This window comes from Alexandromys fortis, unplaced genomic scaffold, assembly GCF_014885135.2.
Source record: "Alexandromys fortis isolate MF-2015 unplaced genomic scaffold, M_Fortis_MF-2015_v1.1 scaffold_48, whole genome shotgun sequence".
Classification (NCBI taxonomy): Eukaryota; Metazoa; Chordata; class Mammalia; order Rodentia; family Cricetidae; genus Alexandromys; species Alexandromys fortis.
This window is the reverse complement of record NW_026067947.1, coordinates 1,924,764-1,938,084: the sequence shown is the minus strand read 5'-3', so window position 1 is coordinate 1,938,084 and position 13,321 is coordinate 1,924,764. Positions and strand designations below refer to the sequence as shown.

The following is a 13,321-nucleotide window of genomic DNA, read 5'->3' as shown; positions in this document are numbered from 1 at the left end:
TGAGATCTCAAGAACAATGGCAATGGGTTTTTGATCCTACTGCACGTACTGGCTTTGTGGGAGCCTAGGCAGTTTGGATGCTCACCTTACTAGACCTGGATGGAGGTGGGTGGTCCTTGGACTTCCCACAGGGCAGGGAACCCTGATTGCTCTTTGGGCTGACTAGGGAGGAGGACTTGATTGGGGGAGGGAGAGGGAAATGGGAGGTGGTGGCGGCGAAGAGACAGAAATCTTTAATAAATAAATAAAAATAAATTAAAAATAAATCAATTAATTAAAAAAAAGAGTTCCTTGGACTAGAGAGAGAGTTCAAGTTCAGAATGAACTGTGTAGCATGAACTTCAATAAAAACAGCAAAAGACCAATTACAAAGACAATCACATGCGGCTGAATTTGGGACTTTTGACAAACAAAAACCCACCATAGTCTGAATTCATATAGAAGCGGGAGCCAGCAGACTCGGCAGTGAGAATTTCTTTCTTAAGAATGCCGGCCTCCCAAATGTGAGTTCGAAACAGTGGTCATGCGGCACAGTAACAGTGTAAGAAATCTCTGCAAATAGTGAAAAACTGGGGGAAAAAATGTTATATGATTCACACCCTTGAATGGGGGAAATTATTTGGCAAATTTGATTAATATGATTAAGGAGCCAAGGTCAGGGGACAGATTATGAGATGAACTGAGGTTTTGCAATTCTGAGGTCACTGGAAACATCTTAGAATCTAGGGGAGTGTCAGAGGAAGAGGCTGCCATCTGCTTCCTCTGTTCCCCCAATTCAAAGCAAACATACAGAAAAACGTGGTCTTTTATACGAAATGAATACATTCATTCATTCTTTCCCTCTACCACAGAATAAAAACAATAATCAAAAGTACTTTTCTTAACAATTACAGGAGCCGTTTCATTGGAAAATGGTAGCGAAGGCCATGCCCTTCCCGGATGAGAAAGTCACGCCAAATCACACTTGAGTCTGGCACGCCTTTCAGATGGGCACCAAACCGGGTCAGCATCAGTGAGTTCTTTAATGATATTTTTGAGAAACAATCCAAGAAGACACAGTGAGACGGTAAGATCCGGAATCCGAGGGGACCTGACTTCATTCATTCAATTACAATTGCCTCTGGAGTTTACGATGCAAGTCAAAGTGCGATGTAGATTTTGTACTAAGAAATGAAATTAATTCCATAAATGTTCCCAATTCAAAGGCAGGGAAGGAAAAAAAAAAACAGAAAAACTCAGGGACTCTTATAAATAATCAAGTGTCTGTTTTGCACCATAAGCCGGCAGCACAGCCCTTAATGATGTCAGGCGATGCATATTCGGGGCCTGGTTGCGGGACAGCCTGCTGTCATTTGAATTCTCTGGATAACACTGGAGATCAGCTTGCAGAAATCCCTGAGTGTCTCAGTCCCAACTCAAGGACAAAAGAATATCCAGGGACAAAATCCCCGGGCCGGTTCAAAACAGAGGGCCCTTCTTGTTCGCTGCCCTGCCTTCTAGCGAGTCAGCGTTCCTTCCCAGCAGGTGATGCAAAAGGCCAGCACCTCCCCACCTCCACATCTGGTGCCTGAACAGGTTTAGATCTCCCGGTCGGGTCTTTCTTCCTCTTGATGAGGGCTACCTTTGTGAAACTGTTAATGGAGATTTCATAGGGTCCTTTGAAAATAATATGAAGAACGAAATGACTCTCCAGCTTCAAGCACGCATAGAGATGAGCCCTTACTTGTGAGCAAGATTTTGAAAGTCAGGGCTGGGGCTTCCAAAGGCATGGGTTTGTTGAAGTGTATTTCAGATCTTACTAATGGAGGAGATGATGCTCCAATTGCTTTTGTGACTTGAAAACAATCCCAGAATCAAGAGCTGTGTAATAATAATGGAGGTTGTTTTTATCCTGCTAATATCACTTCTAAGAAATACTTTGAGCTACTGAACTGAAAGTGATTTGGGGTCCTTAATGACAATTAATTAGAGAACTAGAGAGGGCCTTTGAAAAGCATAATAATAATGTCTAGCAGACACACATTTGGCATTATTTAGACACATTTATTTAATCGGTTGTTCTCTTAACATTTTGCTAAATTTTCATTTTGTTAGAAATACTTTATATTTTATTGGCTAATTTTTAAAACCAGAGTAAGTGGTTACATGTTGACTTCTTTAATACAGAAATATTTTAGGTATGTTTGTGTGTGTGTGTGTGCGTGCCGGTTTGCCAGTAAGTGTTCCGTGTACATGCATGCAGCGCCTGCAGAGCCCAGATAAAGGGTGTCTGATGATGCCCTGGAGTCAGACAGTTCTGAGTTTCATGCAAGGAACCAAAGCTGAGTCTTCTACAAAAACAGCAAGTGCTCTTAACCACTGGGTCACCTCTCCAGCTCCCATGCTTCCTTCTTCCTTACAAAGTAAATACATCAAGCAGAAACCAACATGCACAAGAAGAATCAAACTTGAAATAAATGTACATTTTTAAGTAAAGACAAACCCACATCATACTGATTACAACATGAAGTAGTTTTATTTCATTCTTGCTGAAGGCTTTCCTCTTGGCTTCTTTTGTTTTCCCACCCCACCCCATACACACACACACACACATTTTCATGACTCCCTATGCGATGAAAGAAACCACATCCTAAAATCATGTTTCCTGGAAAATGTGGCTCCCACTTGTGGCTTCATTCTTAAGGTTATGGCATCAGGATCTCCAGGCTTCTTGCACTGAAATACAAATAGCATAACGAGGTAGCTCAAACACGTCACTCGCCATAACTAGCCCTGCCAAAAGTAGCCACTTTCTCTCCACGGAACCAAGGAGCCGCCTATATTCATTCTAAGCCTCGCTTCCTCTCTTGGTAACTAGAGAAACGCATTTGTTTAATGCTGAACACTTTATAGGGCAGCTGAGAAGGAAGGGTGGGTAGTGACACCTGTGAAGAGACGCTCAGTGTGCCTGGCAAATTATAGGAGTCACTCAATCCACAGTAGCTGGGCGGCTATCATCATCATTATTATAAATTATTATTATTACTAATCCCATTAGCTAATGGAAAAGGAATGAGATCCATGTTGCTCCAGTCAGAGAGATGGAAAACGGAGAGAAGGTAGTGTGTGCGTGGGTGGGGGTGGGAGGGTTGATGTTTTGGTGCCTGGTTGCCCAGGAAGAAGGGAGGCTACAGGAACCCTGAGGATTTTTCTGGCAGCCTGGTCTGATACTTCTGGTTAAGCTACCACTGCCGCAGCTGGAGATAGGTGAGCAGTCGGTGGAAGAATCTGCAAAGAAAGGCTACATGAATAATTTAAATGCTTTGATCATTTTACACAAGAGGTTAAAATTGAACTCCTTCATCTGAGGTGCCTAAAATCCCTAATTCCTGCTGAAATTGTGTGTGTGTATGTGTGGTGGGTGGATGTGCTTGGGTGTGGGTGTTTGTGTTGTACACATATTAATACTAGTGTACCAGTTGTGGAAGCCAGAGGTTGTTGGGTGTCTGCCTCTGAGGCTCTCCACTTTGTCTCTCTTTGAACTGGGAGTTTCCTGATTGTTTAGACTAGCTGGGCAGCAAGCCCCTGGAATCCTCCTGTCTCTCTTTACCTCCCTTGGCTTAGACTGCACATTGTCATGCCTGGATATTATACAGGGAATTAAAGATAGATTTTTATGCTTAGATGGCAAGTACTTTACCCGCTGAGACAGCCTCTTGGTCCTTACCTTGTATTTAGAGACACGCCCTCTCCTGTAGGTCTCTCCTCTCTGTGACTTACCAAGTAGGCTGGACTGGCTGGATAGTGAGAGCCAGGGCTCTGCCTGTCTCCGACTCCCCAGTGCTAAGATTACAAGCATGGGCCACCCTAAAACTTCTGTGTGGGTTCTGGGGATCAGATTCTGGTCCTCATGCTTGCGAGGGAAGTATTTTAACCACTGGACTAACCCCTCAGCCTCACTCTCCTCAAGTCTTCAGCAAGTTATCTGGGTGCAAGAGATGAGAAAACAGGTCTTAACATCAGAGGAAAGAAAATAAAGATGACTTCTAGACCCAACGGGATACTCCGTATACATTTCTGTAGGTGCCACCCAAGGACTGGGCTCATCACATAGGGGGTGCCTGTTGCGTCATAGAAACCCTGCAATTTGCCCAGTTGTGATACTTGAAAAAGGGTCTTATATTTACATCCTTTGTCTAGAACAAGCAGAGCCAAGCAGAAATTTCCCAAACTTGTTTTGGCAAATTTTTTTCTTTTTGCCACTCTTCTTGCTGTTGTAACAATAAGAACTTAAAGAAGGGGTCGGATTCTGGCTCACAGTTTGAGGATACAATATGTCACGGTGAGGAGGATGTGGTGGCTGGAGCTAGAAGTAGTGATTCAGATCTGTACTCAGCTAACAGGTCCACACTGCTGGGCTACTCACTATCTCCTTTCTACCCAGTCCAGAACCCCAGACCGTAGAATGACATCAGCCATATTTTACGTGGGTCTTCTCACCTGAATGAACCCAGTCTAGAATCTCCTTCCCAGATATGCCTGGTGGCTTCTCTAATCAGTGATTTTTGATCCTGTTGTCAATCAGTCCTAACCATCAGAGGTGGCATACGAAGTGTGAGAGGTGTGAGACAGGTCACTCCAGTCAAAGGTGAACCAAATCCCTGTGCAACACCCTTCAGTGTGTTAACTTGGAATACTACTTCCCATGAGATCCGGTACTAGTCTCACAAAACATTTCACGGATTTAGCAAGCCCCTCTGTGCCTGTGAAAGACTTGGGCAAGGCTTGGGATGACCTGATGTCTTGTTCATTTTTGTCTTACCATTTTTCTTGATTCAGTAATCAAAGTCAGTAATTATCTTTTTAAAAGTAGGACTTTAGAATTTTTCTAGCTATTCTTAGCAAAGCCAAGAGGATGTTTATCTAAATCACGGGGCTCTGAATCTTAAGAAAGCTACAAATTTTAGGGGATCTAGGAAGATGGACAATCACAGTAGCATGCAAAGACTTGTATGGAAATCCTCTAAACTCCAGTGTGCACTTGGCGATTATTTGTAGGAGTATAATGCATGATTAAGGAAACGTAGGATGATTTCTCCTGTCCCTCAACACATTCCCCATAAACATCACCTTCTCAGATTTCACGGAGAAGGCAGTCACTCCAGATTTCTTTCTCTTGAGCCTGTTTATCTCGACATGTCCCTGGGGGAAATGAAAAGGCAATAGTTTTAGAATGAGATTGAATTACACCAGGAGCATGGTGTTCAGAGACATCAGTTTCTCTGTCTTACAGGGAACAAGAGTTGATTGTGTCCCCAAGCTCTTCCTACCTAGTGTGTCTTATTAGCTTTGTAGATGGCCCACGCATTGGTGGTATGTCGAGGCGAGGATGCCGACTCTCAGCTACACTAGAAGGCAGTTTAGAGCAGAGAGTCACACTCCCTTTGTCCTACGGATAAGTGCAGTGTCCCAGATCAACATGAAGCCTAGAAGTGGGAGGCAGTTTCTTCCCTTTGCAAACAGTGGTTGCTAAACTGGAGTGGATGCTTTGAACTGGAGCCAAGACCATTGTGGCCATGGGGAAAGAAATGCTTTTCCTGTAAATGGAGCCAATGCAAAGGAAAAACATACTTGGAACATGGCTACATAAAGGTTCCTGACAACGATGTTAGAGCCCTTGGATCCAGCCAACATTCCTAAACACAGCTCTAAAGCTAACCTCCCAGGAGACTCGGGCATTTTCTCCTGGAACCAGTTGTGGGGTGAGGGGAGGATTGGAGGAGAGCTACTTCTAAGCTGCAATAAAGAAGTAGTTGAATAATCCACTCCTAGTCTTAAAAATTCATGTAAAATTTGCATTTCTCCTTCATAATATATCCATGTTTGCTTTAAGAGAAAAAATATGTTAAATTATTTACCTTAGAGCAGAGTTGACTTTCCAGGGAGACGTGCCACGGGTGTGCAGTGTCTTTTCTTACCTCCTTCATTGCTGGGAGCTCACGGTTGGGGACCCCAGTTTTCAGTTACCTGTTATGAAGTAAGAAAGATCTTAAGGAAGGCTAGGATATGGATATCTTTGCAAAGCCATGACTCTTCAGATACAGAAGAGACTGACTAGAAACCAATAGATAATCACTTGACAGCTATTCCCAGCTTTATGATTTTAGTTTTGGGTTGCATCTCTCTCCTACAGTTCAGGATCCCAGGATGAATGCAGTGTCTCTTGCGGTCTGTCCAGGGCAGGGCTCAGAACAAGGGGTTATTATGCATACCATGGTATCTGTCTCTCCTGTCCAAAGATCCTAACACCTTAACCCACCACTGTCACTTCTGATGGCCAAGCTGCCATCACCTCTTCACTCCATATGTGCATTTCAGAATAAGTTCCCACAGGTCTGGCCTTAATAATTGTATTTTAGATCATCTTTGGAGCACAGATTATTTCCATCTTTATGGTTGAGATCATTGGTTTCCATGCTTCAGATGAAAGGTGGTTTATTTGTTTTGTAGTCTGGGTTCTCGGCTTCGACTCCAGACATCGTCAGATTTTCCCCTGTCTCTGTTTTCTTTGCTTCACAGAAGTGGAACTCAAATACGGACACTTCATAACCAACTAGCATCACTTCTGAAATTTAAACAAGGCCTTCAAGTGGGTCGGGACGACAGCTTGGTGGGCAGAGGGCATACCAAACAAGCCAGAGGACCTAAGTTCAGATCCCCAGCACCCACATAAAAAGCCAATTGTAGCAGTGGGCATCTGTAACCTCAGCCCAAAGGGAGAGGGCCGGGCAGATCCCTGGAATTCCCTAGAAGTCAGTCTAATATAACCAGTGAACCCCAGGTTCAGAAAGGGACCTTGGCTCAAGCACTAAGGTAGCAAATAACTAAGGAGACACTCAACATTGAATTCTTCCCTCCACATGCAGAGTACACATGCACATGTCCAACCATGCACACACACACATAAACAACATCTTTAAATCTATGTCTACTTCAGTATTACATTCAAATCCCACATTGGAGCTAAGGAGAAGAGGCCTGAATTTAAGAATGTCATTGGTCAGACCCTAACAGACCCTTTCAATGTTACAGCCCAATCTTGGAATTCAAGAGTTCCAGGATGGGGTTTGGAGGAAGGGCTGGGAAGAATTGCATTGTTCTGCATAGGAAACCATGAGATGATTGTCCTTTGCTTTGACCTCATTAGAAGGAGCCACAAACAACAAGCAAACAAACAAAAGTAACCTGCTCCAATAAACTACAGATACAGGAGATGGGTAAGACCCGGTCCAAGGCCATAGGTTGCTGATTTGTAGACAAAATCTTTAGGCCACTGCCCTACTGTGTTCTTCTATTTGATCCCTTTAATTATGTTACAAAAGAAGCAGCTCCCTTTGTGTTTTATTCTGTAGATTTGGGAGCATGAAAGGGTATCTTTGCTGCTAAGCCAAAGTGTCTGAAGTACAAGCAAAAAGAACGGCAAATTGTATACATCTTCAGAGGCAATCACTCCCAACAGATTACATATAATGATAACAATTGGATATTAAAGAAAATGGCAGTGGGGAGGGGGTTGTAAGAGAACCCTACTACATGAGACCCGTGTCAGTGAGGATAGCAGGCCCCCTTTCCCAGCAGACATCCTTCCTCTGTGCTTTGGTGACAGTAGGACAGAAGCATGAAATAAACCTTGGGGCATAGTGAGACATATGGCTCTCTTTGAGAAGCAGCCTAAGATTAGAAATCACACAGACTCTGTTAACCACCAAGTCGCGAGTTCAAAGCCTCCATCCACTTCTCCTGCGTCATCTCTGTAAGCCTCGGTTTCCATTTTTATCCAACTTGACAGGACTCATGAGAAAACACAAAACAGAAGGGACTGTGTGGCAGGGTGGCTCGAGAATGTTCCTCAGAGGCCTGTGTGCTAAGCTCCCTAGGATGCTCCTCTTAGAGGGTGCTGGAATTTTGGAGAGGTGGCTCTTTTTTGGAGGTCAGTAGGCTAATGCCCTTGAAGCAGTGTATAAGGGCCCAACCCCTTCTCACTCTCTTTTGCAGCCAACCCTGAGGCAGATGGCTTGGCACTACTATATACTTCTGACAGGGGGTGCTGCCATGCCATAGGCCCAAAATCATGGGGCCAATTGAGCATGGACTCAACTCTCCAAACTTGTGAGTCAAAATGAACCTTTATTCTTTGTAGGTTGGTAACCTCAAGTATTCTGTTACAGTGCTGAAAGGCGGACAACACAGGTAGACACTAAGCACTTTCTTTTTTCGACTCTTCCATATGCTGTGTTGACTAAATTCCCTGAGATGACAACGTAAAAAAAAATAAAAAGCTATAGCACTTCACAGGCTTCAGAGTATGGTTGCTCATTCAGTTTTTTATTAAACAAAACGATAAGACATATTCTATAATCAGCACATGTTCCTTTTTTTGCCTAATGACACTAATCTGTTTTTATCTTAGCCATTTAACTGAGCTTCATGATTAGCCCAGGCAAGGTTTTAGGGATTTAAATCATTTGTTTGATGTTTCTGCTTTTAGGCATGTTTGATTATTTATTAAAATTGATAAAATCAGCTGTGTCAACTAGTTATTAAAACTCGAATTCCTTTATTCGTGAATACCAGGAGGGGCGAAATAAATGAAAAAACTAAAGCTGCACGTGAATCCCTGACTGTGAAACAGGTTTCGACAGGAGTGGCCCGTATACTCCGCGGTGACCGAAGCCTGTTCACAACAGGACTCTTCTAGCTCTAGTCAAGAAGGAAAAGGACCAAGTGCATAAGCATAGGTGCAACTCTTGTTCTGATTTATGCTTTAAAATAAACACAGGTTTGAAAAAAAGAAAAAGAAAAGAAAACATGTGTTCTGGGCTCCAGAAAAGAAATACCAAATACTTGCTAAGAGAGAGCCGTGTCTGGTTCTAATTCGTTCCTCCCTACTTGGTATGTGCACAAGACTCAAAGCACCAAACAGCACTGGATTCTCTTTTCCCACTTCTCTACCTGGGCCTGGTGTATCCTGTGGCTAGGGTGCTATGGTGTGTGTGATGCTACCAATTCCGGTAAAGAGCCCAGCTGTTCTGGTCTGGTCATCGCAAGGCCATCATGGGCTCTGCATTCACAGGGAGCCAGAAGCCCAGCTCTGAAAAAGGTTAGGCCAGAATGTAAAGTGATGAGACACATACAGAGAGAGAAGACGACACTGAGAAGGAGAGAGCTGCAATGGTAGTCAAGTAACATCCTCAAATAGCTCTAGCCCAGACCACCCTATGAGTAACAGAGCTGCCAGATGAAATGATCAGCATTCTTTTTTTAATTGAAAATATGAAGTTTTATTAGTTAAGTATAAAACATGTTTGTCACATTGACTTACTTTCAAGCTGTTTTTTTTTTGTTGTTGTTGTTGTTTTGGCCTATTAGCTTATGCTTCTTATTAACTCTTTCTTATATCATAAATTAGCTCATAATTCTTGTCTATGTTAGCCACGTGGCTTGGTACCTTTCTCAGTGAGGAATTTTCATCTTTTTGCTTTATTAATTTTATTGAGCTATACATTTTCCTCTGCAGCATTCTTGATGTGTGCAGTGTGAGCACAAACAAATCAGCACTGTTTTCTGTTGCATTCAAAGCTTTTCTTTACTCATGATAGATGACGTAAAAGAAAGGAAAGGGAAGGGAAGGGGAGGGGAGGGGAGAGGAGAGGAGAGGAGAGAAGAGAAGAGGAAAAGAAAAGAAAAGAAAAGAAAAGAAAAGAAAAGAAAAGAAAAGAAAAGAAAAGAAAAGGGCACGGACCCAGCTTTCTCAGAATGATGCTCTGAATTAAGATATTTGGGAGAACAGACACGGGCAGTTCTCAGCCCTCATTAAATCCAGCCTCTAACTGATCTGTTTACTACACAACTCCCACACCAAGGGCTCACAGAACATTGCTGAAAAGGGGGCAGAATGATGGTAAGAGCCAGATCGGCTATGAGGTTGTGTCTCCTAGAAATGACAGGGAAGCTGTATCCATAATACCTCAATGGTATGGCTGCTTCAACAAGACTAGAGCAGTGACACCAGCCGTCTCGCTAAGGTGGAAGGAGGACATCTCATAGGGTCCCACTAGTAGATGAAGAACTATGGGCAACTAATGACTGCAGAGAGGGAGAACTGGTTTCCCCAGGGTACTTCCTACTTGATTGAATCCCCAAATCATAGACACACAAGCGACACTAAATGAACTCAGCAGGTTGCATATATTTATTTATTCATACACACACACACACACACACACACACACACACACACACACACACAAAAGGTAATTAGTTTGAGAGGAAGTGAGAAAGAAGTTCCAGGGAATGAAGGGAGGAAAGGGAGGGGTAAATTATATGTTTATATTTTAATTTTTAAAAATTACAGCAATAACAGTAGAGACCAACCCAACTTTAGTAGTGGATATCCATAAGCTCAAGATTAGTATTCCTCTTTGAAGAAATTTCTAAAGAAAGATCTCCTCGTCTGGAATCCTGTGGGGGAGAAGTAAAGTGCAGGACCACACAGCTCAAAAGATGAGTCCAGAAGTAAGAATTCTGGTCTAGCTCTGCCCCTGAGAAGATGCTGGGAATGCAATCCACCTTCTGGACTTCTACTGTGCCACCAGTACAATGGGAAAGACTGGTAACAAAACAATAGATGCAAGATAGGTTAATTAGAATTACAGGTTCAAAGAGCCATACATGCACATGCTAAAACATGAGATCTATGTGTTTTTTCATATATAGTCAGAGAACATTACCTGAGAATATATAATGTATCATATTTCATGCATATTTAGGTTGTGGTTCATTAAGTGGGCATATTAGTTGTTTCTTATATAATAAATATTAGTATTTATTTTTCAAATGGTAACACTACAAGATAAAAGAAGCTCAAAGTTCCTGGCCAGGTGGAATGCAATGCTAAGAGAGAAGTCCTGAGTTAAGGGAGGCTGGAATGCAAAACTGGGACAGAGTAGGGTGACAGAGGGAGACCACATGGCAAGTAGGAACACTTAGGGCAACATATAGGCCAAAGATCACTTTCAGCAGGTAGACACATACCTAAACTTCTGTGACAAGAGATGCCTGTAAGTTCTAGTCTCTGGGCATAGGTTTGGTCATGCCAGTATGGTGCAGAGCTGGAGACCCTGTTGAGAGTAAATTAGTCACCTTCTAATATGAAAGAGATAAATTCCCATTGAAAATGGATGCCAGAGACTGGGGAGCAAGCTCCATCATAGCCTGCGTGGAGAAGATGCTTGGTCCATCTCCAGCATCCCGAGACTGGGGAGCAAGCACAGCCACAGCCTGCGTACAGAAGACTCATGGTCCATCTCCAGCATCCCCAGAGGCTGGGGAGCAAGCTCAGTCACAGCTTACATGCAGAAGACGCTTGGTTCATCTCCAGAATCCCCAGAAAGAAAAAAAAAGAAAAGGATGCAGAAACAACATTGTAAGAAATCACAGTATCTTTTTAGCCCACAAAAGTTGACTGGCACCTAGGTTTCTATAATGTATGTATCATAATACTTTTATTAGATACACTTTGTAATTTTTTTTCTACTAGGTTTTTATGGTACTAAGACATCTTTTTAAGAAATCATGACACCTTTCTGAACTATCGAGGCCCACCAAGGGATAATAGTTTATAGTGTGAAATGAAAGTGACTATCAGAACAGCTTAGGAATCCTGGAGGTATTAATAAGCTCGGCCACATGAAGAGCCAACTTAGAAGCCACGGGCAGCCGTTAGATCTATGTTTACCATTTTTGCTTTTTCACGGACACATACGGGACAGACTACAGGAAAATACAAATAGTGCTTACTCCCAGATGTGTGAAGAACTTAGCCTTTCCTCCTCTTCTGCAAAAGAAAGAAAAAGAAGAAAGAAGATGCTTTTAGCACTGTAGGAAATTAAGTACCCAGGAGAAGAAAGAAGAATGGTAGTAAATATATAAAATCTATGCAAATTAAATCAGTATGACACCATTATCATCTGTCAAACTGGCAAATTAAAAAAAATTAATTCCCAATGAAGGCAAAATAAAGACACTTTCATTCTGCAAGACTAAAAGAATTTGTCACCAGCAGATACTTACTAAAGAATATATTAAGAAGTATTCTTTAAGCAGGAGGAAGATGATTCCAGATGAAAGAACACAAATGCCACAAAGGCGGGGAGAACAAAAAAAGGTAAATATGTGGATGTGTCAGAATGGATATCAAATGCACAAGACAATAATGTTATTGTCTTACTGGCTTTGGCTTTTGTGAAACGTGCAATTGAAATCCATGCATAGTGTTCATTATTAGGGGGTAAACAGCATTAAATGGCTAGCAAGAAAGTTCATAAAGAGGTTAACAAGATTAGACTTCCATAAGTCGAAGATGAATTCACAAGCATGTGACTACCAAAACAATAGAAGAAAAAGTTTCACAATCCTAAAGGGAATGCAAGGAAAAACTTCTCTTTAACCTTCGAAGTTGGTACCCAAATGTAAAAAGAAATAATAATAATAATAATGAAGGAAAAAGCAAAGAAAGCAGGATAGATAGCTAGAGTACATACTATATCAATAACTGCATTTGTTGTAAATGTCTATATGCTTTATTCTAAATGACAAAGAATAGCCCACCGTTTCTGAAGAAAAAGCAAAACAAAAACATAGTATTTGTTGTTCTGTAGGGACAAGTACAAAGTGCTGAAAGTGAACTATTTTCCAAAGAGCAAAAATGCATAAGTCATCTAGAAGCTGCAAAATAACAAAATGTATATAAATTCCAATATCACTGGGACTGAAGACACAAATTTAAATAGGAAATGTTTAACTCATTATGAAAATGTAATGATTTTAAATTTGTATGCACCTAGTAACTGTATGTTAAAATACATGAAGTAAAAATGGACAGAATTTTAAAGAGACACAGAAAATCCTGTAATGATCATAGGAAAGCTGGCGTATCAATTGAATAAAATCAGTAAAAATAAAGAGTATATGAACCACAGCTGACAAACCCAAGTTCAGTGTGTAGAATGTTCTGTCAAACCAGAAAACACATATACATTCTTTGCACACACACACACACACACACACACACTTAAAAGAATAACTATGACCCGGTGATGTGGCACACGCCTTTAATCCCAGCACCTGGGAGGCAGAGACAGACAAGTTTGAGGCCAGCCTGGCCTACAGAGCAAGTTCCAGGACAGCCAGAGATACACAGATATACGATGGCTTGAAAAAACCAAATGAAAAGAAGGAGGAGGAGGAGGAGGAGGAGGAGGAGGAGGAGGAGGAGGAGGAG

General features: G+C 42.0%; 1 protein-coding gene across 4 annotated transcripts in view; it reads right to left on the bottom strand.

Annotated features, from left to right (window-relative positions):
- Positions 1-2,490: 2,490 nt before the first annotated feature.
- Positions 2,491-13,321, bottom strand: part of Mitf (melanocyte inducing transcription factor) — a 267,515-nt gene continuing 256,684 nt past the window's right edge. For 2 of the 4 annotated variants that reach the window (XR_007593097.1, XR_007593100.1), the window contains 2 exons: positions 5,898-6,006; positions 2,491-5,181 (listed from right to left, as the gene is read on the bottom strand). The gene's annotated coding sequence lies outside the window, so the exon portion shown is untranslated. The remainder of the gene's footprint in view (positions 5,182-5,897; positions 6,007-13,321) is intronic. The other 2 variants (XR_007593098.1, XR_007593099.1) reach the window with 2 other exon arrangements.